This window comes from Castor canadensis, chromosome 13 (assembly GCF_047511655.1).
Source record: "Castor canadensis chromosome 13, mCasCan1.hap1v2, whole genome shotgun sequence".
In the NCBI taxonomy this organism is placed as follows: Eukaryota; Metazoa; Chordata; class Mammalia; order Rodentia; family Castoridae; genus Castor; species Castor canadensis.
In genome coordinates this window covers 104,337,273-104,364,672 of record NC_133398.1, presented here as the reverse complement: position 1 = coordinate 104,364,672, position 27,400 = coordinate 104,337,273, and the positions used below count along the sequence as shown (strand labels likewise).

At 38.6% G+C, this 27,400-nt stretch overlaps 1 protein-coding gene and 1 pseudogene across 14 annotated transcripts in view; one reads left to right on the top strand and one right to left on the bottom strand.

Moving 5' to 3' along the window:
* The window catches only part of LOC141415543 (uncharacterized), a 340,659-nt gene that overhangs the window by 257,433 nt on the left and 55,826 nt on the right, over positions 1-27,400 (bottom strand). The gene's annotated exons all lie outside the window — the stretch shown is intronic.
* Positions 19,581-20,224, top strand: LOC109678198 (hypoxanthine-guanine phosphoribosyltransferase pseudogene; annotated as a pseudogene).

The following is a 27,400-nucleotide window of genomic DNA, read 5'->3' as shown; positions in this document are numbered from 1 at the left end:
CCACTTACCCATAAAGCCTTTAGTGTACATTACAAGGTGACACAGGCAGTAACTTCTGTTCAAGTCGTGGGTCATTGGCAAAGATGAAAGCTCTGAGCTCGTTCCTGGGAGCAGCAGGTGAGGAGACAGCTTTGTGAATGGACACCCCCACTTAGCTCTTTGAATACTTTCTGTCTTAGAATCCCCAGTGCCTAAGTAAAAACAGTACTTGGGCAGAACAAAAAGCAACTCCGTGTGAAACCAACAGTGAATCACAGTCCTGTGAGTGACTCCAGGGCTCATTTTGTTTACCTCTGCCTCCATGATTAAATCCACATTTCATCCCTAATCACAGTCATATCCAGAAAAAAATTGAAGAATTAGAAATCTTCGTGACACACAAATAAGAATTTTTGACTCTTAAATATCGCCACGTGGTTGTTGTTTTTGTTTTAGCATAGGACTCAGCAAAACTCAAAAATACAAAAGGAAATGAATGAGAGGTTTATCTGGCTGAACAGGTTATGTGTGCCTATTTCTTGAATGCCCATGCTTCCTCTCCCAGGTAAACGATCCCAGGGCTGAAGAATCAATCGAGCATCTGTAATTAAAGAAATACATGGAAAAAGAAAGAAAATGTTTGTGGGGAAAGTAGAACACATTCTCCACATACTTCCAGGGTTTGCTTTCTCATGCTATACAAAATATCTGAAAAAATCAACTTTTGAAGAGAAAGGGTTTATTTTGGCTTACAGTTTTAAAGGTGGTCAATTGGTTCCACTGCTATTGGGCCTGAGGCAAGGCAGCACATCATGGCAGGAGCACATAATGGAGGAAGTTGCTCTTCTCAGGGCCATGAAGCAAAAGAGACCAAGAAAAGGGGCTGGGTTTCTCAATGCCCTCTGGTGTAGGCCCTCAGTGACTTAAGGAACTGCCACTAGACCCTAACTGTTAAAGGTTCCACCACTTTTCAATGCTGCCAGCCTAGGAACCAGTTCTGTAAAATATGAGCTTTCGGGGGACTTTTAAGGTACAAAGCACAGCAGTCCTCAAAGTTATCTTTTGTATACTTAAACAGATGTTTCACCCCCTGCACAACTCTAACACAGAGTTCCTGGTATCTCACTGAGTTTTTTGTCCTACCTCTCTTCTGGAAGCTCTCTGGTAACACTCCCTTTACTGCACACTCTGCAGCACACATGAAAAATAATCTGTGGATTTACTGTTGCATAAAATCCTTCTATGATGCAGACCTTGACAAGCTGCTTGACTTCCTCCAGCCCTTAACACTCTACTGCCCGGATCACTGTGTGGCTTTACAGACACATGTTGATTGCACAGCTCATGCTGCTGGCACTGAGGTTCCCTGGTTGTCTACATACCAACACTTTGGATTTTTGAAGATGATATGTAACTGACAAGCTTCAGTGTGAGTACTATGTGGGGCCAGGCAAAGCAGTCTTAAATTACTGTGAACATGAGCTGTTAGAGAATCCTAACTCAACTCTCTTCAGGAGTGAATAAAAGGGTAGTTGAACAGTATATACATATTTGAGGTAATTGTGTCCTCCTTCTCTCCACTGTCAGTCCTCAGGTGACTTTACACCAAGCTGACAGGATAGGTATGGACTTGGGAAGTGGGTTAGAACTGTGGGCAGCACTATCTCCACTCCTATTCAACATAGTACTGGAATTTCTAGCCAGAGCAATTAGGCAAGAAGAAGGAATAAAAGGAATACAAATAGGTAAAGAAACTGTCAAAATATCCCTATTTGCAGACGACATGATCCTATACCTTAAAGACCCAAAAAACTCTACTCAGAAGCTTCTAGACATCATCAATAGCTATAGCAAGGTAGCAGGATATAAAATCAACATAGAAAAATCATTAGCATTTCTATACACTAACAATGAGCAAACGGAAAAAGAATGTATGAAAACAATTCCATTTACAATAGCCTCAAAAAAAATCAAATACCTAGGTGTAAACCTAACAAAAGATGTGAAAGACCTCTACAAGGAAAACTATACACTTCTGAAGAAAGAGATTGAGGAAGACTATAGAAAGTGGAGAGATCTCCCATGGTCATGGATTGGTAGAATCAACATAGTAAAAATGTCTATACTCCCAAAAGTAATGTACATGTTTAATGCAATTCCCATCAAAATTCCAATGACATTCATCAAAGAGATTGAAAAATCTACTGTTAAATTTATATGGAAACACAAGAGGCCACGAATAGCCAAGGCAATACTCAGTCAAAAGAACAATGCAGGAGGTATCACAATACCTGACTTCAAACTATATTACAAAGCAATAATAATAAAAACAGCATGGTACTGGCACAAAAACAGACATGAAGACCAGTGGAACAGAATAGAGGATCCAGATATGAAGCCACACAACTATAAGCAACTTATCTTTGACAAAGGAGCTAAAAATATACGATGGAGAAATAGCAGCCTCTTCAACAAAAACTGCTGGGAAAACTGGTTAGCAGTCTGCAAAAAACTGAAACTAGATCCATGTATAACACCCTATACCAAGATTAACTCAAAATGGATCAAGGATCTTAATATCAGACCCCAAACTCTTAAGTTGATACAAGAAAGAGTAGGAAATACTCTGGAGTTAGTAGGTATAGGTAAGAACTTTCTCAATGAAACCCCAGCAGCACAGCAACTAAGAGATAGCATAGATAAATGGGACCTCATAAAACTAAAAAGCTTCTGTTCATCAAAAGAAATGGTCTCTAAACTGAAGAGAACACCCACAGAGTGGGAGAAAATATTTGCCAATTATACATCAGACAAAGGACTGATAACCAGAATATACAGGGAACTTAAAAAACTAAATTCTCCCAAAACTAATGAACCAATAAAGAAATGGGCATGTGAACTAAACAGAACTTTCTCAAAAGAAGAAATTCAAATGGCCAGAAAACACATGAAAAAATGCTCACCATCTCTAGCAATAAAGGAAATGCAAATTAAAACCACACTAAGATTCCACCTCACCCCTGTTAGAATAGCCATCATCAGCAACACCACCAACAACAGGTGTTGGCGAGGATGCGGGGAAAAAGGAACCCTCTTACACTGTTGGTGGGAATGTAGACTAGTACAACCACTCTGGAAAAAAATTTGGAGGCTACTTAAAAAGCTGGACATCGATCTACCATTTGATCCAGCAATACCACTCTTGGGGATATACCCAAAAGACTGTTACTCCAGAGGCACCTGCACATCCATGTTTATTGCGGCACTATTCACAATAGCCAAGTTATGGAAACAGCCAAGATGCCCCAGCACTGACGAATGGATTAAGAAAATGTGGTATCTATACACAATGGAATTTTATGCAGCCATGAAGAAGAACGAAATGTTATCATTCGCTGGTAAATGGATGGAATTGGAGAACATTATTCTGAGTGAGGTTAGCCTGGCTCAAAAGACCAAAAATCGTATGTTCTCCCTCATATGTGAACTTTAGATCAAGGGCAAACACAACAAGGGGATTGGACTATGAGCACATGATAAAAGCGAGAGCACACAAGGGAGGGGTGAGGATAGGTAAGACACCTAAAAAACTAGCTAGCATTTGTTGCCCTTAATGCAGAGAAACTAAAGCAGATACCTTAAAGCAACTGAGGCCAATAGGAAAAGGAGACCAGGAACTAGAGAAAAGGTTAGATTAAAAAGAATTAACCTAGAAGGTAACACCCACGCACAGGAAATCAATGTGAGTCAATGCCCTGTATAGCTATCCTTATCTCAACCAGCAAAACCCCTTGTTCCTTCCTATTATTGCTTATACTCTCTCTACAACAAAATTAGAGATAAGGGCAAAATAGTTTCTGCTGGGTATTGAGGGGGGGAGCGGGAGGGGGTGGAGTGGGTGGTAAGGGAGGGGGTGGGGGCAGGGGGGAGAAATAAACCAAGCCTTGTATGCACATATGAATAATAAAAGAAAAATGAAAAAAAAAAAAAAGAACTGTGGGCAGGACAGCAAGTCTCATAATGCTATGACATTTGAAGGACCAAGATAGATAGTGGGTAGTGTTGCAGAGCAGGGACCAGGAAGATGCCCAGCAGGCACATTTAAAGCAAAATCATGTCTGCTTCAGCCATGCTTAGGACAGACTAGAGAGGCTCACAGTCCCGAGATGAATGAAAATATCACTTAGGGGTCTTTGATGGGAAAGTAGTAGGACTGTGACGGGAGAAATGGACTTGATAAGGAAGAATTTACAGGGAAATAGATTCATCACTGAAATTACCCAAAATGCTAGACACAGACTCAAAATGCTAAAGACTGAGAACACAGAAGAAACAATCCTGCAGTCTCCAGAGATTCTAGGGGTTGAAGAACAGGTCAATGTAAAAACATATCTACAACGTTCTCTGAGTTTGACCACCAAAAGAGAGGCTCAAGTAGGATCACATGGAAGCTGATTATATGATCATTGTCAACCTGGACAATCCCAAGGGCCTTGGCAACGTATGCACCCTGAAGTTGACTTGGTAAATCCTACGCAGGGCAGGGGAGGTACAGACCTCAGTGTCTACCCCATAACTCATAGGAACACCATAAAATAATACATATCCTGAAGGACTTATGCAACAGAAATATGTTTCTCACATTGGTAGCTGGAAGTTGACGTTCAGGATGCCAGCGTGGCTGGGCTATGATGAGAACTCTCCTCCTTGCTCACAGAGGCTTCCTTTTTATATGTGTCCTCATATTGTAGAGAGATGGAGGAACCAAGTTCCCTGGTTCATGAGGACTAATCTCATTCCTGAGTGCTGATGTCATGACTAGGTTAACACCCAAAGATCCAATTTCCTAACACCAACCCATGAGGATTTGGGCTTCCATATGTAAATGTTGGGGGAAGGGAGACAAACATTTAGCCCATTCTCTCCACCTACTATGACAGAAGTTGTGAACCCCAAAGAGAAGTTTCTTAGAGAACTCAGAACTCCAGAGATTCTTGTGTTACCTTGCAGGTGGTACACTTCTCATGGTTGTTCTTTTAGAATCTAGACTCAAGGCAAGACTTGGATAATAACAGGAAATTCTCTGACATGCAGCTCACCTACTGGCACCCAGGAGCAGCAACAGGCAGAGAGAAGCTCACAACAGACTTTGAAGGGAAACTGTGTCAAGCTCCCAGCAAGCACCTGTCTGTGGAATCTTTATGTGAAATCCACATACTTTCTGTGACTACCCCAGTATTTTCCTTAAAAAATCACTGAAATAATACCATTTTTCATACTATTTTTATTGAAATAAAGTTGTGTATTCAAATGCATCCATCTTAAACATGCCTTCCACACTAAAATGTTATGAAAGATTCCCATATTCTTTTACTACTTGGAAGACTTTCATTGTTAACAACTTTTAAAAAAATGAATTTTGACTTGTATAAGAGCCACAAAAATGCAGAGATGTCCCACATATCCTTTAACTAGATTCACCTTACACAATGTCACCTCACATAATCATGGGACTGTCCTCAATACAAAGAAATGTACATGTATGCATTCCTGGTAACTAAACTACAGCCTATTCAGGTTACCCAGTTATTCCACAAATGACCTTGTGTGTTACTGTTCCAGGATGCAATGTAGGATAATGAATTGCATTTAGTAATCTTGTCTCAATAATTTTCAACAGGCTAAAAATTTATTAATCTCTACTTGCTCTTTACATAACATTTGAAAGAGATTGATCAGGTTGCTTGTAAAATACAGATCAATTTTGGTTTGTCCAAAGTTTTCTCATGATCAGATGGGTTTTGGGGAAAAAGGGGGATAGGATATATATTTTGTGGAGTAATAGCACAGAGGTGATGTGTATTTCACATCACTCTGTATCAGAGAGCAATTGTTATCAACAAGACTACTACTAGTTGTAAACTTGATCACTGTGTCTCAGCTCCTGCAGTATTAATTACTGTTTCCCTTTCTCTTTACTGATTTGGAAGTGAGTCACAAATCCAACTCAACTCAAGAGGAGGAGATTTTTGCTGTACCTTCTAAAGGGAGGATTTTCAGGGATTTTGTGGACATATGTTAAAAATTACCATAGTGGGTAAAAAGAACTTGGCTTTAATCCATGGACACTACACTACAGCAGCACTACTATGATGTTCCAATGATGATTTTCTGTTTTCCTCAGTCATTCTACGTGTATTAATTGGAATTCTTTTCTAAGGAATATTTGTCATTACTCCCCAGTTTACTTATTTATTCTGATTTGAGGGTAAAAAATGAACTCATGACAGATAAAAGATGGAAAGCAGAAGCAAGAGAATACAATGCTAACTTGAGGATTCAGAAAATAACATAAACACCAAACAACATTAAGCTAGTAACCATTTCTAATCAACAAACTAGAGTTATTAGAGACATTTGAAGACACAGTACAACACCTACGAGGCATACCTTAGATTTCTAAAAACATATCTAAAAATAATTCAGCAAAGATTGGAATTGCCAAATCTTAAAAAACTATCCAAACAACAACAAAAACAAGGAATTAAAACTGAAAAATTCCACAGCAGGCATGGATGGACAATTTCCAGAAAAGGATATGAAATCCAGCAGGTGAAGAGATGCTCAGTTCTCCAGTAAACTGGGAAACAAAAATCAGAACAATGAGATCATACTTCTCAACCATCAAAATGCCTAATAAATTAGACAATGTTTTGGCTAAGATATGTGAAGACAGACTTGTTCAAGCCTCTTGATATGAGTATAAATCACAGAGCATTCTGGAAAAGAATGTTGGAAGTATTAGGAAAATAAAGCACATGTCCTGTGAGCAGTCACTTCAGTCTGGCACCTATGTGACATATTCCTGTACAGGTCTGTAGGTCCATAAGGAGAAACATAAAAGGGCTCTTTTTCTTGGGCAGGGAATTAGCAGCTACTAGCTCTTCATTAATAGAAGACTGATGAGCCAGGTGCCAGTGGCTTACACTGGTAATCCTGGCTACTCAGGAGACAGAGATAAGGAGGATCGTGATTTGAAGCCAGCCCAGGCAAATAGTTCACAAGACACCATCTCAAAAAAAAAATTCCAATAAAGTGTTGGTGGAGTAGCTCAAGTAGGCTCTGAGTACAAGCCTCAGTACAGAAAAAAAAGAAGACAGATGAGAAAAATATGCCTGGCGTAATCTGTGAAATATTCTGTTGCACGTAAAAACAAATGGAGCAGTGTGAGTAGTGGACTAAGTAAATTCATGGTTGTGGGAATAGGTTAAGATAGAGAACAAGGTTTATAGTTCAAAATATCAACAGAGATACAAACCACATATTCAGAACAAGCTCATGTTTTACCAGTCTTTAGGCATGTCTAATGATGCACATCAAGTAAATTAAAGTGAGGTATTTTGCATAGAAAAGAATAGGGCTGGGAACAAGGATAACAGTAAAAAAGTAATAGGAGCCAGTTTTTTGCAAGACACTGATTATATGAATATCTATACTGAAGAAACTGATTATCTCAACTTTAAGAAATGGAGGAACTTTTTCTTAACTAGGAAACAATTATAAGTAAACACCCTACTGCACAGGAGAGAGTGAAGCCTGTTGGTCAGTGGGTGACGAGCATCTATGAAATCCCATAATGAGCACTTTCCATATATGAATAAAGATGTGTGCCTTATTCACACAAGCGAACATAATTCTACCATAAACAGAATAATGTGCTGATACATACAAGAACATGGAGGACCTGAATAACATCATGCTAAGTGAAGGAAGACAGATAAAAAAGGTCAAATAGTGTGTGATTTCATTTTAACAAAATATCCAAAACAGGTAAATTCACAGGCACAGAAACCCATTAGCAGTTTCTAGAAGCTTGGGAGTGGGCTTAATGGGTATGGAGTTTCCTTTTGGTGTGATAAAAATATTTTATAACCAGAGGAGATGGGTGCACAACCATGGAAATATTCAACAGAAAAGAATTATTCACTATCAACATCGCTGAAATAAAATATATTTTTCTCAAATATTTTGTCCTCTGAAGGGAAATAGACTCACATAAATCCTTATGTAAGTTCTCTAGTCTCACTTCTGAAACTATAGGAAGCACATCTCTCAGACTTACCAAGTAGAGGAGAGCCAGAATTTATCTTCAACTGAGCACACAGTGGATTTTAACATTGTTTTAGACTTTAAACTATGTGTCTTATATTTTAATAAATAAAATGCAATTCTCCTTTGTGAATGTGTGTGTGTGTATATATATATATAACTTATCATCAATTGAGCACACAGTGGATTTTAACATTGTTTAAGACTTTAAACTATGTGTCTTATATTTTAATAAAATGCAATTCTCCTTTGTGAATGTGTGTGTGTGTATATATATATATATGTGTGGCAATCATACATGTAAACACATACATACATATATAGTGTGTGGAGATAATTATTTTTATAGGCTATATATATACATATATATAGTTTATACAAATATTTATCTTTTAATATAACTGAGGGCCCATGCAGGAAATGAAGTTAACACTTCATCCTGATAGATTATTGTGATTTATTTAGTCTTTCCCTTTAGTCCATGAACAATCGCAACGTACTAAGCGGAGGACTGACAACCTGATAGGCATGTCACCCTGGCTCATATGGAGAATGGATGGTGGGAGACAAGGGTGATGCTGGTGCCTCCTGCTGAGTTGAAGCAGCACAGGCCATTTGGACCTGGTGATGCTGGGAAAGGTTGACATGACTGCATTGGACACAACAGTGGCTGCATATTTGGAGGCAAAGATGTAAAGGACTGCTGTGTCTGGCTTGCACAGAGGGTGAGATAACAGCCTATGCCAAAGGCCGGGGCATGGAATTGTGGATTGATTTCCAGATGGTAGGTTTGTGGTGCATTTAATGTATCCCAACAAGGCTAACACTTCCAAGTTAGGTTTGGGGCTGTAATGGCTGTTTTGCTTGTAGGAATTAATTGAAGCTACAGGAATGAAGAAAAAAATCTATAAAAATATTTTGAACTGAAAAGTTGTTTTACATGTGAGTTCTTTAAAAATGTGCTCCATTGATTGACAAATTTGTGTGAATTTATATGAAAATAGTCTGTTTACTTTTTGCCCCACATGCCATGTTCCAGACACACCATTAGGCCTCACATTGCCTTCTGAGAGTTTGTTGTAGGTATGAGAGTTAGCACACAGTTACCATGAAACCAAGGAACAAAGAGGCGGTCATAGCTGAGATTTCACAGGGGCGATTTACTAGGTGATGTACAAACAGAAGCGTCTTCCTATTGATACCATCCAGGGTCTAGTCACCTCCAGGTTCTTTGCAGATTGAACAAAAAATTCAACAAAATACACAGAAATAGCAAGAAAAGAATAGATTTATTGAGAGTGGCATACTCTCTTACAGATGGAAGCAGAGCTGAGCGAAGGTCAAGGCATCCATGTGCCTGTTCATGTTGCAAAACTGGGATGAAGGGGGCTGAAAGGAACCTTATAGGGGAGTCCATCTTATGATAGACAGCTTCAATTTACAGGAGGAGCATATAATTTATTTTTGTCTGTGTGTGTCCTTACCCATAATGCATCCCATCATAAATTACATGCGCGAGATGCAGTCCATTTGTACAAAGTGCCAATTAAGGAGGTTTCCTTACTTACGAAGATCACCTGAGGACAGGCTTCCAAGCTCTCAGCTGATGACCTAGTTCTGATACTTTCCTTTCTGTGCAAACATGCACTTTTATCATGATGTAGAAGCTACTTAGCATTTTACTCTGGAAAGGTGGTTCCAAAAAGCCATTCCCTGCACCTTAATGGCTGTGAGCAAAGCGAAGGTTACTGAGGAGAGTCCCTCCATCTGGGCTGGAGTTGCTCAGCTGGTGTCCCCTTCTTCCATGTGCGGATGAACATCTGCTCTCTGGGCCTTTTTTGAAGTTGTTCTCCTTTAGTTAAAGGGAGAACTTTAATCCCTATCTCCTGAACAGGTTTCTGGAAGTGACCCAGATTAGTTCCTAATTTCCTAAGGTGGCTGTCTCTGGATCTATGATCAAGGTTCAAAGGACCTTCCATACTGTATTTTCAAAAGGCCCATGTGGATCTTAGCTCAAGTAGTATTTCCTACCCTCATTAAAGCAAAAGCTGCACAAAGCTACCTGTTGTCTCTCAGCATAACTTTTCTAAAGCTTTTCTAAAGAATTTGGTTGTAGTTCTACCTTACGAATGCCTGAGTTCTCTAGGTGGAGTGTAGTTGGAAATTAATTCCCAGATCCTGAGTCACTTCCTGAGTGATTTGGGAAATTATGGTTGGGCTGTTACGACTCTGAATGATCACTTTTAACCAAACCTATGAATGGTTCCCTTGAGAAGGACCTTAATTTCTTCCTCAGCTCTCTCTGTTCTGGTGAGGATGGTCTCAGTCCAGCTGGTAAAGGTATCAATAAGAATCAGCAATTGTGCATAGCACTGACAAAGGGCCATATAAGTAAAATTAATTTGCTGATCTTCATCTAGCTAGGATCTGTCTCTGTATTGGTTCTATTAGAGGGGGCAACCTTGGTCCAGGGTTATATAGTAGGAGCATAGGGGGAAAGCATTGTAGACTTTTTTTTAACTATAAAGGTTATCCCTGGTCCCAGGAATAATTTACTTACCATGCCTATGGTGGCATCTCAGTCCATTTGAAAAGTGTCATGTATAGATTTTATTATTTTCCACTGACATTCTGTAACAATAACGTATCATTACATGGTTTTGTTATAGGAGTTGCATGTTTCTCTTAAATACAGCAATATATGCCAATTTACATAAAAATTAAAGTTTCTCCTAACTGAAAATGGTGATAGGTAGGGAGTAATCCTGTAACATGCAAATTCAGTTCTCAAAAGGGAACATTCAAAACAGTAGTTGCTAGGGAGGATTCCTGTGAAATATAGACTCTATACCCAGAATTAAACAAGCTCCCAGACATTCAGCTTCTATCTAAGTTGGTTAAAGAATTGGAGTTACATGTTTCTATCAAAATCATCTTAATACAGTATTTATTTTTTGAGCTAAAATGAAAGTGTCTCTCAATGCAAACCACTAATAGTTGGGGAGGATTCCTGTAAAATACAGACTCAACACCCTAAGTTAAATATATTTGTTTCTCTCAAGTGAGTGTGCATGTCACAGGATTACTCCCTATCTGTCAACTTTTGGCATCTACCCAATTATCATATTTCCCTTGCCTGGTAAGCACAAGCAAAAAAGGTTTAGACATGTGCCTAATTATAAGAGTAAGAAGGGAAAATCCCAAACTTATCCAGTTATTCACAATAAAGGGGATACTCTTAGTTTTGTTCTTATCCATGTTTTTACTTTGGAACAATCATTCATTTTAAGACAAAGCCTTGTTTTACTATGTAAAAATCTTTACCTTGCTACTTATCCACATTGAGTTGCAGATATTATGTAAAATCTCTTACCATCTGGTTTTTTAGAAGAGTGCTTTTGCACATTTTGTTTCCATTGGCCTTTCATGAATCAAAGAATTACATAGAATAGTACTGTTCTACTAAGATAACAAAACTCCAGAATGGACTTGAACAAAACTGTCTCAGTACAAGGAAAAAGAAAGGAGAGAAACATACACAGAGAGCCCAATTTCATTACATGTTAACCCTGTCACCACAGTTTAGAATGCAAAATGCAAGTTAGTGGGTAATTATTTGGTCTTTTAGACACCAGATGAGGGAGAAGAATTAGGAGAAAACATAGAGCAGTGGGGTGTAACAGAAGAGAGCTGGGATCATCATCTAGAATGTACTGGGAACATAAATGCTCTGTGAGATGGCCCAGACAATCAAGTTCTTTATGGATTTCTAAGTCCACTCAAGCAGTGTTCCCATGACAAGCCTTGCCACAGGCAAAATAGGCTTCTTGAAGCTTACCCAAGCCTGGGAAAAATCCCCCCCTCTGCTTCATAAACCTAAAGAAAAAGAGTAGGGATGGTACAGGTGAAACAAGGTTGCATTCTCTGCTCTCCCAAGAGAGGAAGGGAAGAAGAATACACAGGAAGCATGCTGAAGCAAGAGAGAACAAAAAACCAACTGGGTGATTCTTGGGATTCACCTTCTGGCTGACTTGACAAGATAATACTGTCTGGAGGATTTGAGGGGTGGGCATTTCCTATGTGTGAGTGACTGAGGTTCTTGGTGGATAAAATGCACAGAAAGTAGCAAGCAAAGCATGGATTTACTAAGAGTGGAATATCGTCCCACATGTGGCACCAGAGCAGAGCAAAGAGCTTCAAGGTGCTGATTTCCCTGTTCATGTTGCAATTTATGGCCCAAGCTGGGGATGAGTGGTGTCTCTTGTAACTGACACCTTTGTCCACAAGGAGAATATTACATAACTAATTTTTAAGTTATAGTACATATGTTTTTAAGTTATATTATTGACTTAAAAATAATTATAACTTAACTTACTTTTAAGTTATATAAGAACTTATTTTTAATTGTGCATGTCCCTACTCATAATGCATTCTGGCATAATGCAGTCCCTAAGTACAGAGTTTTCTAAAAAGGTCACCTGAGGACAGATTTTCCAGTCCTCAGTGCATGTACTAGTTTTGGGATTTTCTTCTGCATAAATATCCACTTTTTATTATGGCGTAGCAGCTACTGAGATATCCACCAAAAGGGATATCAGAAGCTTTCTAAAGTTGACATGTCCTAGGTGGCACTTATTTATGATATACTCTCTGATCAGGTTCCATCCCTTCTTGACCTACCTGTATTTCCTTATTCTCCTTCCTCACTGTGGAAGCAAGACCAGTAGGTGCCCACAATGTGGTTCAGAAGCAGAGGAGTATATATGGTATAGGACCAAAGGAACTTCATCCTAGCTGGAAAGTAAGTAGCCGGTGTATCTTAACATCAAATTGTCAAGTGCATTCCTTGAAGAAGAGTTGTTTTAAGCTCCATATAACACTCTAGTGGTTTTATCTAATGGTAGTTCCCTGGGAACCTAATGCAGAAAAACCAACCAGTTACCTGGAGTAATCATGCTAATTAAACAAAAGTTGCCTTCAATCATGGTTTTTTAATCAAAAGAAGAAGTAGAAATGGCCAATATGTAAATAAAGAAGGCTCAACATCTGTGGCCATAAAGGAAATGAAAGTCAAATCTACATTAAGATTCCATCTCACTCCAGTCACAATGGCTATCATCAAGACCACAAACAACAGCCAGGCTTCAGTGACTCATGCTTGTAACCCTGGTACTTGGGAGTCTGAGATCAGAAAGATCATGTTTCAAGGCCAACTCAGGCAAATATTTTGTAAGACTGCATCTCTAAAATAACCAGACAAAAATGAACTGGAGCTATGGCTCAAGTGGTAGAGCGCCTGCTTTGCTAACGAGAAGCCCAGAGTTAAAACCTCAACACACACAAAAAAACTCCACAAATAACAAAAAACATTGGTGAGGATGCAAGGATGGGGGAGGGGAAGGAACCATTATACACTTTTGGTGAGAATGTAAATTAGTACAACCACTGTGGATAGCAATATGGAGGTTCCTCAAAATACTACCACCAGAACTGCCATAAATCCAGCAGTACCACTCCTGGGCATATATCCTAAGGAATGTAAGAAAGGATACAATAACGACACTTGCAAACTCATGTTTTTTATAGCACGATTAACAACAGCCAAGCTATGGACATGCCCCGATACCCTACAAGTCAAATAAGAAAATGTGATATGTATATATACATATATGTATACATATGTCTGTATAACTATGCCCAAAGTCACATGTTCCCTCTCATATGTGCAGTATAGACCCAATACAAATGCAGTAATATTATGAAAAACAGGTCACGCTAAGGGAAGGTCACATACCAGAGCGAGTGTAAAAGAAGGAAGTTAAGGTGAATATGAAAGAACTTTGTTCTTGTCTGCACCCGCCTCAGGTGAGTGCATGCTTGGCACCATTTTTCATGCCATGAGTTTGAGAAATTCCACCAAATCCAACTGCTTAATTCTGTGGTCCTCAGAGGCCGGCCCTGCATGACAAGGGAGCAGGAGAGCAGGAGTGATTTCTGATCTCTTCCTTGTTCAATGACTGATTCACCCTACAATGGAACATGGTTATATCTACATCAGAATAAGTCAGAATGGGCACAGTACTCCAGGTTCTTGGCTAAGTTACTTATTTTACAAAAGCAGTGGGCTTATGCTCAGCCATTAGCAATGTCCAAATTTAAGCACTTGTGTGTGTACTTCTAGGAGGCATCCTTTCCCATTATAAACATGTATTCATGCACAATTTCACAGCTTTAGTTTATGGCCATTGCATTAACTCAGAAATTTCAGGGACTGAGCTGGATCCAGATGGTTACTCTTACAATTAAATGACACAGAAAGTCTCTAGAGTGGAGCAGATTCACACTAGTTTCCTTTTTTACATCACAGCATTGGTGAAATGCCTAATATATTTTTGAGAAAAAAATTACAATATAAACACTCTCAAAACATTAAAACCAAAATAGCGTGAACATTTAGCTTTAGGAGGCTTTTAGGAAACCTGTGGCAAATAGGGAAAAGAGAAGGTAAGGGTGAAAATATGATCAACATTCACTGTATATGTGCATGAAAAATCTCCAAATGAAACCCAGTTAATAATGGCAAGAAAAATAAAAGGGGGTGGAGGGTTGGGGGACAATAGAGAGTAATTGAGGAGGTGAATATGATCAAACATACTATATGGTTTATGGATTTTTCGCAATGAAATTTCTCTCATTGCACAATTAATATGTGCTAATAAAAATGTGGAAAAAATGACCTTTTAAAAAAGTTCCCTCTTTATCAACAGCCCTTTAAATTCAGCTAACAACGAAAGCTACCAGGATATGGCTCAGAGGTACAGAATTCCTAGCACGCTCCAAGCCCTGGGTTCAATCCCAAGCAGTACAAAAGAGAAAAGAAATTTTAAAAAAAGATTGTGATGTAAGCCACATTCTTGAGAAGGACATAAACTTAAACTTCTCCAGCTGAAGTTGTATTTTTGTTTGCTGTTTTTCCATCTCGATGTCTAGGAGCCTATTTGACCACACAACAGAAAGAATCAAATCTATTGTTTAATGATGCTGCAAGACTGGGTGACTCCACAAAACCTCCAGGGAATCAAAACTCTGGAGGGAGGATTCTTCCTGTGTGCTCACTGACTGTCCAGCTCTGACGCCCTGAGAAGAAAAGAATTTAGACCTGCGGAAAGGCAAATTTCAATAATTGCAATTACCATTCTCAACTGGCCACTGAAAACTTACATTCAGCAAAAGGAACAGGTTCCAAATAGTCCAGGTGGTTCTAAAATCACAACAGTGTTCCTAAGTAAATGACCATATTCGTCTTACAGAAGCAGCACATTTTTATAAAGGACCAGTACTATCTTTATTTCCTCAGCTTTTATTACACAGCCAGGCACATGATTGGCACATGTCGTCAACTGAATTAAGTTGACCACAAATGGGAGAGTTCTGAACAACTTTCTAAAATCTATGTATCAAACTTATACTTCACTCCTAGGACATATTGAGCTTAAGGCAGTTAAAGACCTGAGTTTATCCTAAGAGGAGAGACACATGGTCCTCTTTCTCAGGCCAGGCGTGGGATGGAGAAGTAACAGGAAGGAGTCAGGAAAGCTCAGGCTGAAAGCAGGGCTTCCCTCTGGCTACAAGGAAAGGCTCCCACAGCACGCATTTCAAGAGACATTTCTGCTCCAGCTTAAACATGGTAGACCAGGAAAATTCAACAAACCACCTCACATACCGAAAGTTGTCATACTTCTTCATTAGAAGACTGCAATATCTCCACTCTGTGGAGATTGCACACTTGTGTGCAATAATTCAGAGAACCTGGCACAGCAGCAGTTTCTCAGACACTTAATAGGACATGCTGGGCTGGCCTCTATTCCTAAGCCACATCCCCAGCCCTGGAACTTCTTTAATGGTAACTGTGTTCTCATTATCCCTATTATCCTGTAAACCAAAGTCCTGTCTTTGTCCTGCCCTAGGCTGCTAAGGCAGGACATCTTCTCTGAAGTCCCAGAAAATGGAAAAATCTGGTCAGCAAGGGAGGCAGGGTTTCAACCGAGTCAGGGCAAAAATCGGATTTCTTAATGGCTCACACACAGAGAAACCCAGGCTAGAGAAAATCCAAAGGGCAAGACAGGAAAGAAATAGTAATTCCACTCACCCCACAGGGATTCCTGTCTTATCCACCTGCACTACACTCAGTGTTTTTCATTTCCAGCAAGCACAGTGGTTTTCATTCCCCCGCAGCACTCTCGAACCCAGCACCTCCCAGGACTCATGGACAGACTCAAGTGTACACCGTGCAGGCTCCTAAAAAGGCAGAATCTCAAGCAGGGACCCAAAGGACAACTAAGCATAAAATTCAGAGCTAAGTGTTGACAGCCATTTGCTGACTGCAGTCACACAATCCTATTGTGTTCCTAATAGGACGTCGAGCTAATCTTTGTGACATGCACATATCACACATGCACATTCTTGTTGCAACTGCCAAAATAAACTGTCCCAGAGTCTTCATTTTATGCCCAACGGACCAAGAATCTAGCAGTACTAGATATGTAAATGGCAACCAAACTGGTATAGAAGCGTCTCTCCTTTACATAAAACTAATCAGAATGGAGCACACTGCTTCATTTGCATAAGCGGACCAGGGGGACCTGGGTGGGAAGTTCTTCTAGAGTAGCAATTTCTGCTCCTGCTGAACACCTGCTTTTTAAATTTTATCTTCTCCTGAGAGCTGCCTCTTCCTGCTTTACAAGCTGTTTGATATTTTAAGAATAAGTCTTCCCTATTTATCTTAAATTCTTTCTTCTTAATTCTTGTTACAAGTGACAATTTTGGCACTTTTCCATTTATTCACCACTCCTAGAAATACAGTATTTAGCTTAACTTTATCAAGCTCTTGAATTGCCCAAGCAGTTACAGATGTTCACAGAAAAAAACCTAAACTTTGATAATGCAGGTAGCACCAAGTTTGATGTCTTCAGACAGAAGGTGCCTCCTGTAATAATCCAAAATGCCAGTGCTTGCTCACAAGCTTCAGAGAAATTTTCTGTTGGGTCTTGAACACTCCCAAGTAATGGGATGATGTGAAGAGAGAATGAGAGAACTGCATACCTAAGTCATAGGGCTGGAGAGACCACAAAGGATTATCCAAACTGCTACAGGTTCCAAATGAGGTTCACCAGCCTCAAGAAACACGTGGCATTGAAACTTCAAGGGCAGAGATCCTTTTAGACAGGTGATGGAGCCACATGCCATACAGTGTCTGAAAGCCATATCTAAAACTTAGGGAGTCATAAAAATTTAAACATCTAACACATTTAAAATATTTCCTAAAATGAATTTTGAGAAAATGCTGTACCCAGGTTAAGGATGTGACCCAGTGGTACAGTGCCTGCCTAGCATGGGCAAAGCCCTAGGTTCTATCCTCAGCACCACAAAGAAAAATCACATACCCCTTGTACAATGCAAATGCTTTTCATGTGTCTCCATGATTCAGATCTATTTGATGCCTCAGCACACACCTACTATGAACAACATATCTTATCTTTAAATACTACCATATTCAAATTTAATAAAAGCCACAGCACAGAAAAGTTACGTAAGACTTGTTTTTCATTTGTGGTTTCTGGCCTTGAAGGAAGTATTTTTTTTGCTGGACTATTAGCAGGAATATAATTATTATGTAATTCTAACTTTAAACTATTTAAAATGTCAAAAATGTTTCATGCTTCAACTACTTTTCTTATTAGTCCACTGAAAACACCACTTACTTTGGGACATGAGAAAACTTTTACCTTCTATTCCAAGTGGGCTTCCTGTTTCATTAATTAAGACTGAAGCTTCTAATGTATCCAGATGGAAAAGTGTTATAAAGCAACAGCATACTAAGGACACTCATTTATTAGCACACAATGCCATGTGTACACCTGCTGGAAATGCACAATCGTTCTGTCAAAGCATATGTTGATGTTAAAAAATGCTTAAGCATACTGTTTAATTCTTAAGAAAATTCAGAAAGGTTTATAAGCTGTCTCCTTGCCTAGTCTGCTGATTTTTATTGCTGAAAACGTTTTTGTTTCCCTCAAAAAACATCCAGCCTAATATTTCTGGAAATTGAGGTCATCCAAATTGTATACATAAGGGTCTGCTTGCTAATTTGTTCAATGTTCTTCCAAAGTCCCAATCTCCTGACATATTTCCCTGCATCAATGAACAAATTCCTCATCCACCTCTAGGACAGACTTCCCACAAAGAGTAATTAACTTGGCAGATTATCTGGCTCTAGACAAACATTAAGTATGCTACTGAGGCAAAGACTGGATAGTTAAAACATCAGCACAGTTTCTCCCTATTGGCCAATCACAACTTCCTCATAGGCTGTATTGAAGCAGCTGTTGAAGCAGCTGCTTGGAAATCACACATCAATTCTCTTATGGCACTGGCCAAATCAAGGCTGAAGGGCTCAAGTCACACTGAACAAAGTGTAAATGTAGACGTGTCCTGAAGGAAGGAATATAATTGCAGCAAACAATCCAGCTCATGGTGCCTGAGGCAGACCATGTAAACTCCAGTCTTCTCAAACAGGTTGTGCAGTGATGGAATTTTGATAAAATCATCCCCAGTAAAATACAATTGACATGCACATGTTAATTAACTGACATACCACATGAGCAAGCATGAATTTTTCTACTTAAAGCAAATCACCTCTTATTATGAATAATAAGAATAGTGATACCTTCTAAATAACTAAATGAATTTCCCGTGGGTTCAAGCAATGGTTCAAAATTACCTAACGGGTAAATGTACATGTGAAAGCAAAATGAACACACGGGGTCTTACTGCTGCTAGATTTCCTTCCTTTGACTAGAGAATAACGGAAGGTGAGTAGTTTTCTAAGTTTCTTGCCATGGGGAACGATTGATGAAAAAAATCTTCAATTTCTTGAAGTTTCTATGTTATGTAATAACTCAAGAACAGGAAAGGTGTTTATGGAAGTGAGAGGCAAGGCTGGAGTTTGAAGTAGAAAAAGCAATGCTGTGGTTAGGATGGTAGAAAACACCAGTCCTGTAAAACAGAGTAGAACCAATTGATCACCAGCTGGAACCAAAATCTAGGAGGAGAAATGAGCTAGGAAGTAATGTCCCCATGGAAACCTATGGGAATCTACTTGAAAGCAGTAGACTCTTTTCCTTTACTTATCTCACTAAGATCTTTTGATTTTCTGCCCTCAGGTAGACAGGCTTTCTTCTTGTTTTTTATCACTTCTAGAGTATTTTACTTAGATTGTGCATTTTATGGAACATTCTACACAAATTACTTTGTATCAAACCCTTCACAGCCCTAACACCTGTAGGATTCTACTGCATGAGGCATTTTCACTTACTTTGTACTTGGAAAGTATGTTGTAATCGACAACTTTAGGCCTTGCTGCACCACCTCCTCTGCATCTCCGAGGCTTCCTGCTCACACTGCGGTCAGCCAGTGTGTTGGCAGTCTGCCTTATGGCAACCTGCAGCCCCAGGGTCATGATTAGTGATGATGATCCAGGCCGTGACCTAGATTTATTTTGTATATCTAATCACTATGCCGGGGATTTGGAAAAGGTGTTTACTCCTCATGGACTAATTATGGACAGGACCGAAAGGCTAGCTCGAGATGTGCTGAAAGAAATGGAAGGCCATCACATTGTAGCCCTCTGTGTGCTCAAGGGGGGCTATAAATTCTTTGCCGACCTACTGGATCGCATTAAAGCACTGAATAGAAATAGTGATAGATCCATTCCTATGACTGTAGATTTTATCAGAACGAAGAGCTATTGCTATTGACCAGTCAACAGGGGACATAAAAGTAATCGGTGGAGATGGTCTCTCCACTTTAAATGGAAAGATGTCTTGATTGTTGAAGATATAATTGACACTGGTAAAACAATATAAACTTGCTTTCCTTGGTCAAGCAGCATAACCCAAAGATGGTTAAGGTTGCAAGCTTGCTGGTGAAAAGGACCTCCCAAAGTGTTGGATATAGGCCAGACTTTGTTGGATTTGAAATTCCAGACAAATTTGTTGTTGGATATGCCCTTGACTATAATGAATACTTGAGGGATTTGAATCATGTTTGTGTCACTAGTGAAACTGGAAAAGCCTAGAGCTGAGTCCAAAAACATGAGTCCCATGGACATTGCCAGTCAAATTATCAAATGTTCTGTACAGGAAATCAATGCATGTCAACTCCCTGTATAGCTATCCTTATCTCAACTAGCAAAAACCCTTGGTCCTTCCTATTATTGCTTATACTCTCTCTTCAACAAAATTAGAGATATGGGCAGAATAGTTTCTGCCTGGTAGCGAAGGGTAAGAGGGGGTAAGAGAAGGAGCGGGGAGGCAAGGGAGGTAAGGGAAGGGGCAGGGAGAAGGGGGGAGAAATGACCCAAACATTGTATGCACCTATGAATGAAATAAAAGTTAAAAAAAAATTATCAAATGTTCTAGTTCTGTGACCATCTGCTTAGTAAAGCTTTATGCATGAACCTTCTAAGGATTTTATCTGTTTTATATTTTAGAAATGTCAGTTGCTGCATTCCTGATCTTTTTCTTTGCACTATGAGCCTACAGGCAGATTGTCAGTTTCCTCTGGGTGATTGTTGTTTAACTTGTGAATGAAAAAAAATCTCTTAAACTACACCACTATTAAATTATAATATTGAAATTGTACCTGTAAGAAACATTTAAAGAGAAGATATATTAGTTTTTTAATTGGTGTTTTAATTTTTATATTCAGGAAAGAGCAGAAGTTATTGAATATTGTTAATTGTACTGCCATGTGTTTAGAAAAGTCAGAAGCAGTTTTTACATCAGTGACAGCCTCTAAGAGGTTTTGTTCAATCGAATAAACCTGTTTCAGTAGTGTTCACTGTATTTTCCACTTACTCAGATTATTTCTGTGAATGTCTTTGAATGCAAATAAATAAATTACAAAGAAAAACCCTGACTTTATTATCCACACTCACAGATCTGATCCAAGATGCATTCATACATGTGTGCCATCAGGAAACTTCTGTACCTCTCTCCTAATCATGGCTTCCTGCCATGTAAAGTTCTGTGTATCTGGGAACTGAAAGATGAGTAGGAGCCTTCCAACACATGTTATATTGATGCGATTCTCTTCACAGTGCATTCTCACGATTGCTAGTAAGGTTACAATATTGAAAACTTTCTATATTGTATATAGTTAGGCATTCTCCACAGTGTGTGTTCTTACATGTTTTCAAGTGTAACTGGGAGAAAAGAAGGTTTAACCACATGGCTTACAAACAGGATTTTTCTCCAGAGTGAATTCATTCCTGTTGTCAAAAGGCACTGAAATGAATGAAACCTTTTCTACATTGCTTACATAAGTAGGGTTTCATACAATCATGAATTCCTTGTATTTGAAGATAAACAGAATAAGTAAAGGTCTTACCACACTGCTTCCACACATAGGGTTTCTCTCCAGTGGGTTCTTTCATGCATTCATAGATAACAGGAACAACTGAAGCATTTCCCACATTGCTTACATCCATAGGGTTTCTGTCCAGTGTCAGTTTTGCTAGTGTCATGGAAAGATGCTAGAATCAATGAAGACTTTCCTCCATTGCTTACATACCTAGAGTTCCTCGGTAGGGTGGGTCTTTGTGTGTATTTATGAACTGAAGGATTAACCACATGGGTTAATACATACATAGACAGGCTTTCTTTCTTCTTCTGAGCACACGGTCACTTGGGTTTACATTTCTTCCATTTAGCAGCAGAGCTGGTCTGAAGTGAATCATTTCAGTCCCTGTCTCCTTCCCTAGAAAGGATTCTGCCTATGGTACTCCAGATCACACATTGGCTCCTATCTTCACCTTCTTGTCCTGGCTGGATACATGGATGCATTTTCTTGGCCTGAAAGTTCCACCCAAAACTACTTTAAATCCACTTCATTGTCTTTAATAATTAGCAACAATTTGAGGGTTTTTCATTTAATTCAGTGCATTTTACACTCATCTTCTCCATGATAAGTTGTGCTATGCTGCATCTCTTATACATTTTTATCCTTCAAGATTTTCATACACATCATGGGGTGTCTTCCCTCTAATCCAAATCTACATTTCAGTGTCTTGACAATCCCATACCTGCAGCCAAACATGGAAGGATTTAAATACCAAGACAAAGTATTCTGGCATGCTTTTATGGAATACTGTAAGACAGAGGTGTTGAAAGATACCACATACAGGAAGCTCATTCAGTTAACTGTCAAAAAAGGAAAGTGTGATCGAGGATTGTGATGACAGGAGAAATATTTAAGAAACTCCCATTATTGTTCCCCTTGCTGATTTCTAAATTGGTTGGAGGCACATGTCTTCAGAATTTCCAAACTCAGGGAAAGGCTACAGCCATCATTCAGTCTGGCTTCTCTATAAAATCAAATTCTAAAATGAATATTTTTCTGTGGCATTTTTATCAACTATACTACTCCTATAAGGTAATATCAGAATTTAGTCTGTGACCAATATGTTAACTGAAGCGTAGTGTTTCTAAACTATTCTGTCTTTAGCCTCACAATATTCAGACAAAATACAGGTTTTTTTTTTTAAGTGCAGGTAATGGTGTCCTTTCTTCCTTACCTGACAGTATGGGCATGTTGTTCATCTATAATAAATTTAGATTCATTTTTAAAATTTGTATTCATGGCATAAAGTTGAAACTAGGACAGAGTTACAAGGTCACATATCTACTACCACGGTTGTGACAAATAATGGCTCTACCACCATGAACTTCCATCCTTCTTTACTCTGTCATCATTCTCTCCCCAGGTCCCACATCCTGGTGATAACTAGTTTGCTTCCCATCCCTTTAGTTTTTGTACTTTTTGAACATGTCTATATGGAATCAGCATGGATCACCATTTGGGTCTCGATTTTGTTCACATACTACATAGCATTCAAGATGCATCCATGTTGTTGTATGAATTAATGATTTATTTTCATTAATGCATATCTCATTGGGAGAATGTCCACAGTTTGTTAATTCATTCTGTACCAAAGGACATTTGATTGTTTCCACTTTTTTTTTTTGCAGTTATGAAAAAAGCTGGATATACAAACCTGGGGTTTGGTAGATTTTATTTGGTTATTCACAAAATAGCTCTTATGAAATATTTATTTATCCTACTTCCCTCAGAGAGTCTCTTGCCTACCAGAAATATTTGCAGGAAGAATGTGGAAGGGAAAAGTGAATTGATCCTATGTGTTTCCTGTGCCTGAGAGAAACACCCAATATTCCTAGAAGCCAGGAGAGAGAACAAGGTGTTGTCATCAAATTCACTCATGCTCATGCAGTGACAGTCACAGAAAACTATGGAGGTGGAATTCTCCCTCAGAAATGGTAGTGAAGGCACCCTGGGTTAGACTCCCAGCCTGCAAGTGACTGTGAGAATGGGCTGGAGGGATATTATAGTGACACTTTATTTATTTATTTTGTCAGTTTGTTTTTCTTTTTTTTTTTTAATTCATATGTGCATACAAGGCTTGGTTCATTTCTCCCCCCTGCCCCCACTCCCTCCCTTACCACCCACTCCGCCCCCTCCCTCTCCCCCCCCACCCCCTCAATACCCAGCAGAAACTATTTTGCCCTTATTTCTAATTTTGTTGTAGAGAGAGTATAAGCAACAACAGGAAGGGACAAGGGTTTTTGCTGGTTGAGAGAAGGATAGCTATACAGGGCATTGACTCACATTGATTTCCTGTGCGTGGGTGTTACCTTCTAGGTTAATTCTTTTTGATCTCACCTTTTCTCTAGTACCTGTTCCCCTTTTCCTATTGGCCTCAGTTGCTTTTAAGGTATCTGCTTTAGTTTCTCTGCGTTAAGGGCAACAAATGCTAGCTAGTTTTTAGGTGTCTTACCTATCCTCACCCCTTCCTTGGTGACACTTTATTTATTCCTTTTGGAGAAGCTATTTTTCAACTATTCCTCACCTTCACAAAATGAAATGTGGTCTTCCAGATGTTGGTTCTAGTTAGATTTTCTGGAATAAAGTGTGTGTCTAGGGTAGTGAGAAATCAAATGTTAATATTAAGAAATACCATTGATAAGAAGTTATAGTGAAAGTCAACAGAAGATCATTGGAGAGAGAATCTTAAAGTAAGAGTACATCTAAGTTCTCTCAGTTATTCTACTTATAAAGGACTGAGAGCTTGTCAGGAGGAGTTATACTTAGATACTGCAAATTAAATGCAAAGTGGAAATACTAGCACATTTATTTAACATGAATTCACAGTGTGCTACTTTTAACGAATAAGAATAGAAATATTCTTCATTCAAACCTTAAAAGAGGAATTTTGATTATGACAAATCAAAAACTGCTTTCTACTTAAATTGGACACTGTCCTTTAAAACTTTTCATATTTGCATACAATCTACTCCCATCATTCTCCCTCCAAGACTCACAATTTCACCCCTCTCATGTCCTGATGGTTTCCATGTCCACATAAGAGAGAAAAATTATGCTATTTTTCTTTCTGAGTCTGGCTTATTTGGCTTATGTACAAATTGTATCCAGTATCCTACAAATGACAAAATATCATTCTTCTATGTTTGCACAATGATGCAGAGTGTATTTATACTACATTTTCTTCACCCATTTATCAGTTGATAGGCACCAAGGCTGATTCTTTATTTTGACTATTGTGAATAGTATTGCAATAAACATTGGGTGTGCATGTATCACAATTTATGCTGACTTAACATTCCTTTGGATACATGCCTAAGAGTTGTATAGCAGGATCATAATGAAGTTCAATTTTCAATTTTTTGAGGAACTTCCATACTGATTTCCATAGTTCACTGCACTAATTTACATTCCCACAGAGTGTATGTGGGTTACTCACCCCCTCGAATACTTGCCAGCATTTTTTGTTTGCATTCTTGCCTTGTTTTTTGGTTTGTTTTTTTTTTTTTTTGTCTTTTTTGTTTTGCTTTTTTTTTCTATTTTTTCCTTTTTTTTTTTTTTTTTCCGGTGCTGGGGACCGAACTCAGGGCCTTACACTTGCCAGGCAAGCATTATTTCACTGAGCTAAATCCCCAACCCCTGTTGTTTGCATTCTTGATGACAGCCATTCTGTCTGGGATTAGATGGAATCTTGATGGTGTTTTCAATTGTGATTCCTTTATGGCTAAGGAGGCTGAGCATTTCTTTATGTATGTGCCATTTTATACTCTCTCTGAGAATGTTCAATCATTTTTCCATTAATTTTTTTAGTGTTTAGTCTTTTTATGTCCTTATATATTCTACATATTAATTAATTCTACTTCTCCAATGAATAGGTGGCAAAGGTCTCCCATTTTCTAGGTTGCCTCTTTATTTTAGTAATTGTTTCCTTTGATTTGCAGAAGCTTCTTGATTTGATGCTAACACACTGGTCATACTCGCTCTTATTTCCTGAGCAATTGGGGCCTATTCTGAAAGTTGTCCATATCTTTAAGTGTTCTCCTACAGTAGTTGTAAAGGTTCAATCTTTTTTTTTTTCATTTATTCATATGTGCATACAATGTTTTGGTTGGGTCATTTCTCCCCCCATTTCCCCCACCTCCTCCCTCTCCCCCCAACCCCTTCGCTTCAAGGCAGAAACTGTTCTGCACTTATCTCTAATTTTGTTGAAGAGAGAGTATAAACAATAATAAGGACAAAGCGTTTTTGCTAGTTGAGATAAGGATAGCTATACAGGGAGATTCCTAGCATGTAGTACATAAAAGTTGATTCTTCTCGAACTAACCTGTAAAGGTTCAATCTTACAAAAAGATCTTTGATCCATTTTTGAGTTGATTTTTCTACCAAGTGAGAGACAGGTACCTAGTTTCAGTCTTCCACATTTGGATATGGAGTTTTTTCCAACACAATTTGTTGAAAAGACTGTGCTGCATCCCAGAGACCTGAGAACCAGCTCAGTCCTTTCCTAGTCAGTTGGACAGTGCAAGAGGGATAGCTATGTTCCATACACAGAGCCTTAGTGGAAACTTGGAAATGATCGAACACATTAAAATGTCCCATTTCAACCACCTTAAATCCATGAGTTGGCATGGGAAAAATCATACCTTTCCTGATTCTATTTTAATAACACTTCAAATTTTTATTTCATTACTGTGTTTTTTTTAGCTCTAGTACATTTCATTTAATTAAATGCTAGCGAGAAAATTCTCATGGTAACCATGAGAATTATCATTTGTATTTATGTTTCTTTATCCAATATGTATTTGTTTATAAGCATAATCCCTAAGTAAACACATATTTGTTTAGCTGGAATACATACATATATACATATACATTTATATATATGTGTGTGTGTGTGATAATTATGTCATAGATATCAGTATCTATGAAATATATTTTTCAAGAGGCAGAAAACAATTTAACTATTTTAATTATTTGAGTGTATGGTGTGTACACTTTGCTGACTAAAACCAGACACATCTTTTATATGTGCACATATGTGTGCATTTTGAATGGTTATATATGCACATTAATTTCCTCAATTTTTTTATTTGAAATACATCCCATGGTGTAGACCTTCATTTAAAATGTGCACTTGATTTTAAAAAATACTGACTAAGCAAATCAGAAGATTGATCCCAGACAGGATATGGTATTTCCCATAGGCAACAGGAGACACACAGGTGAACCCACAGGGATGTGTGTTCATCCATTAATCATTTTGGCCTTTAGTGCACTGTTACAAACAAAACTAACAGTAACTATTGCTCAAGCAGTGGATCACTGGAAAGGATGAAAGCACTTTCCAAGATCGCCAGCTTGGGAACAAAATTTGTTAACACAATGGCCAGTGGGGACATTTAAGCAGTCCTCAAAGTAATCATTTGTATATTTAAATACATTTTGTCACTTCCCTATGTAACTCCTACACAGACTTCCTGGTATTTCACTGTACTTTTTTCCCTATTTCTACTTGGGAAGCTCTCTGGTAACATGTTCTTTACTTTACATGCTGATGCCCACATAGAAGAAAATCTGATTTTACTGTTATGTAAAAACTTTCTATGATGGAGAACTTGTCTAGATGCCTGACTTCTTTCAATCCCTAACAACTTCTACCCCAGACACTCCCATAGGCTTCATGGATAAACACACATCTATCCACCAACTCATGCTGGTGACACTTGAACTTCCCTGGTAGCCTCCTCACAACACCACTTTGATCAAGCTGACATGTAACCAAACCAACGTACCTCAATGAGAGTAATGTGTGGGTGAAGGCAAAGAAGTCTCAAGTTACTCCTATATGGATCCG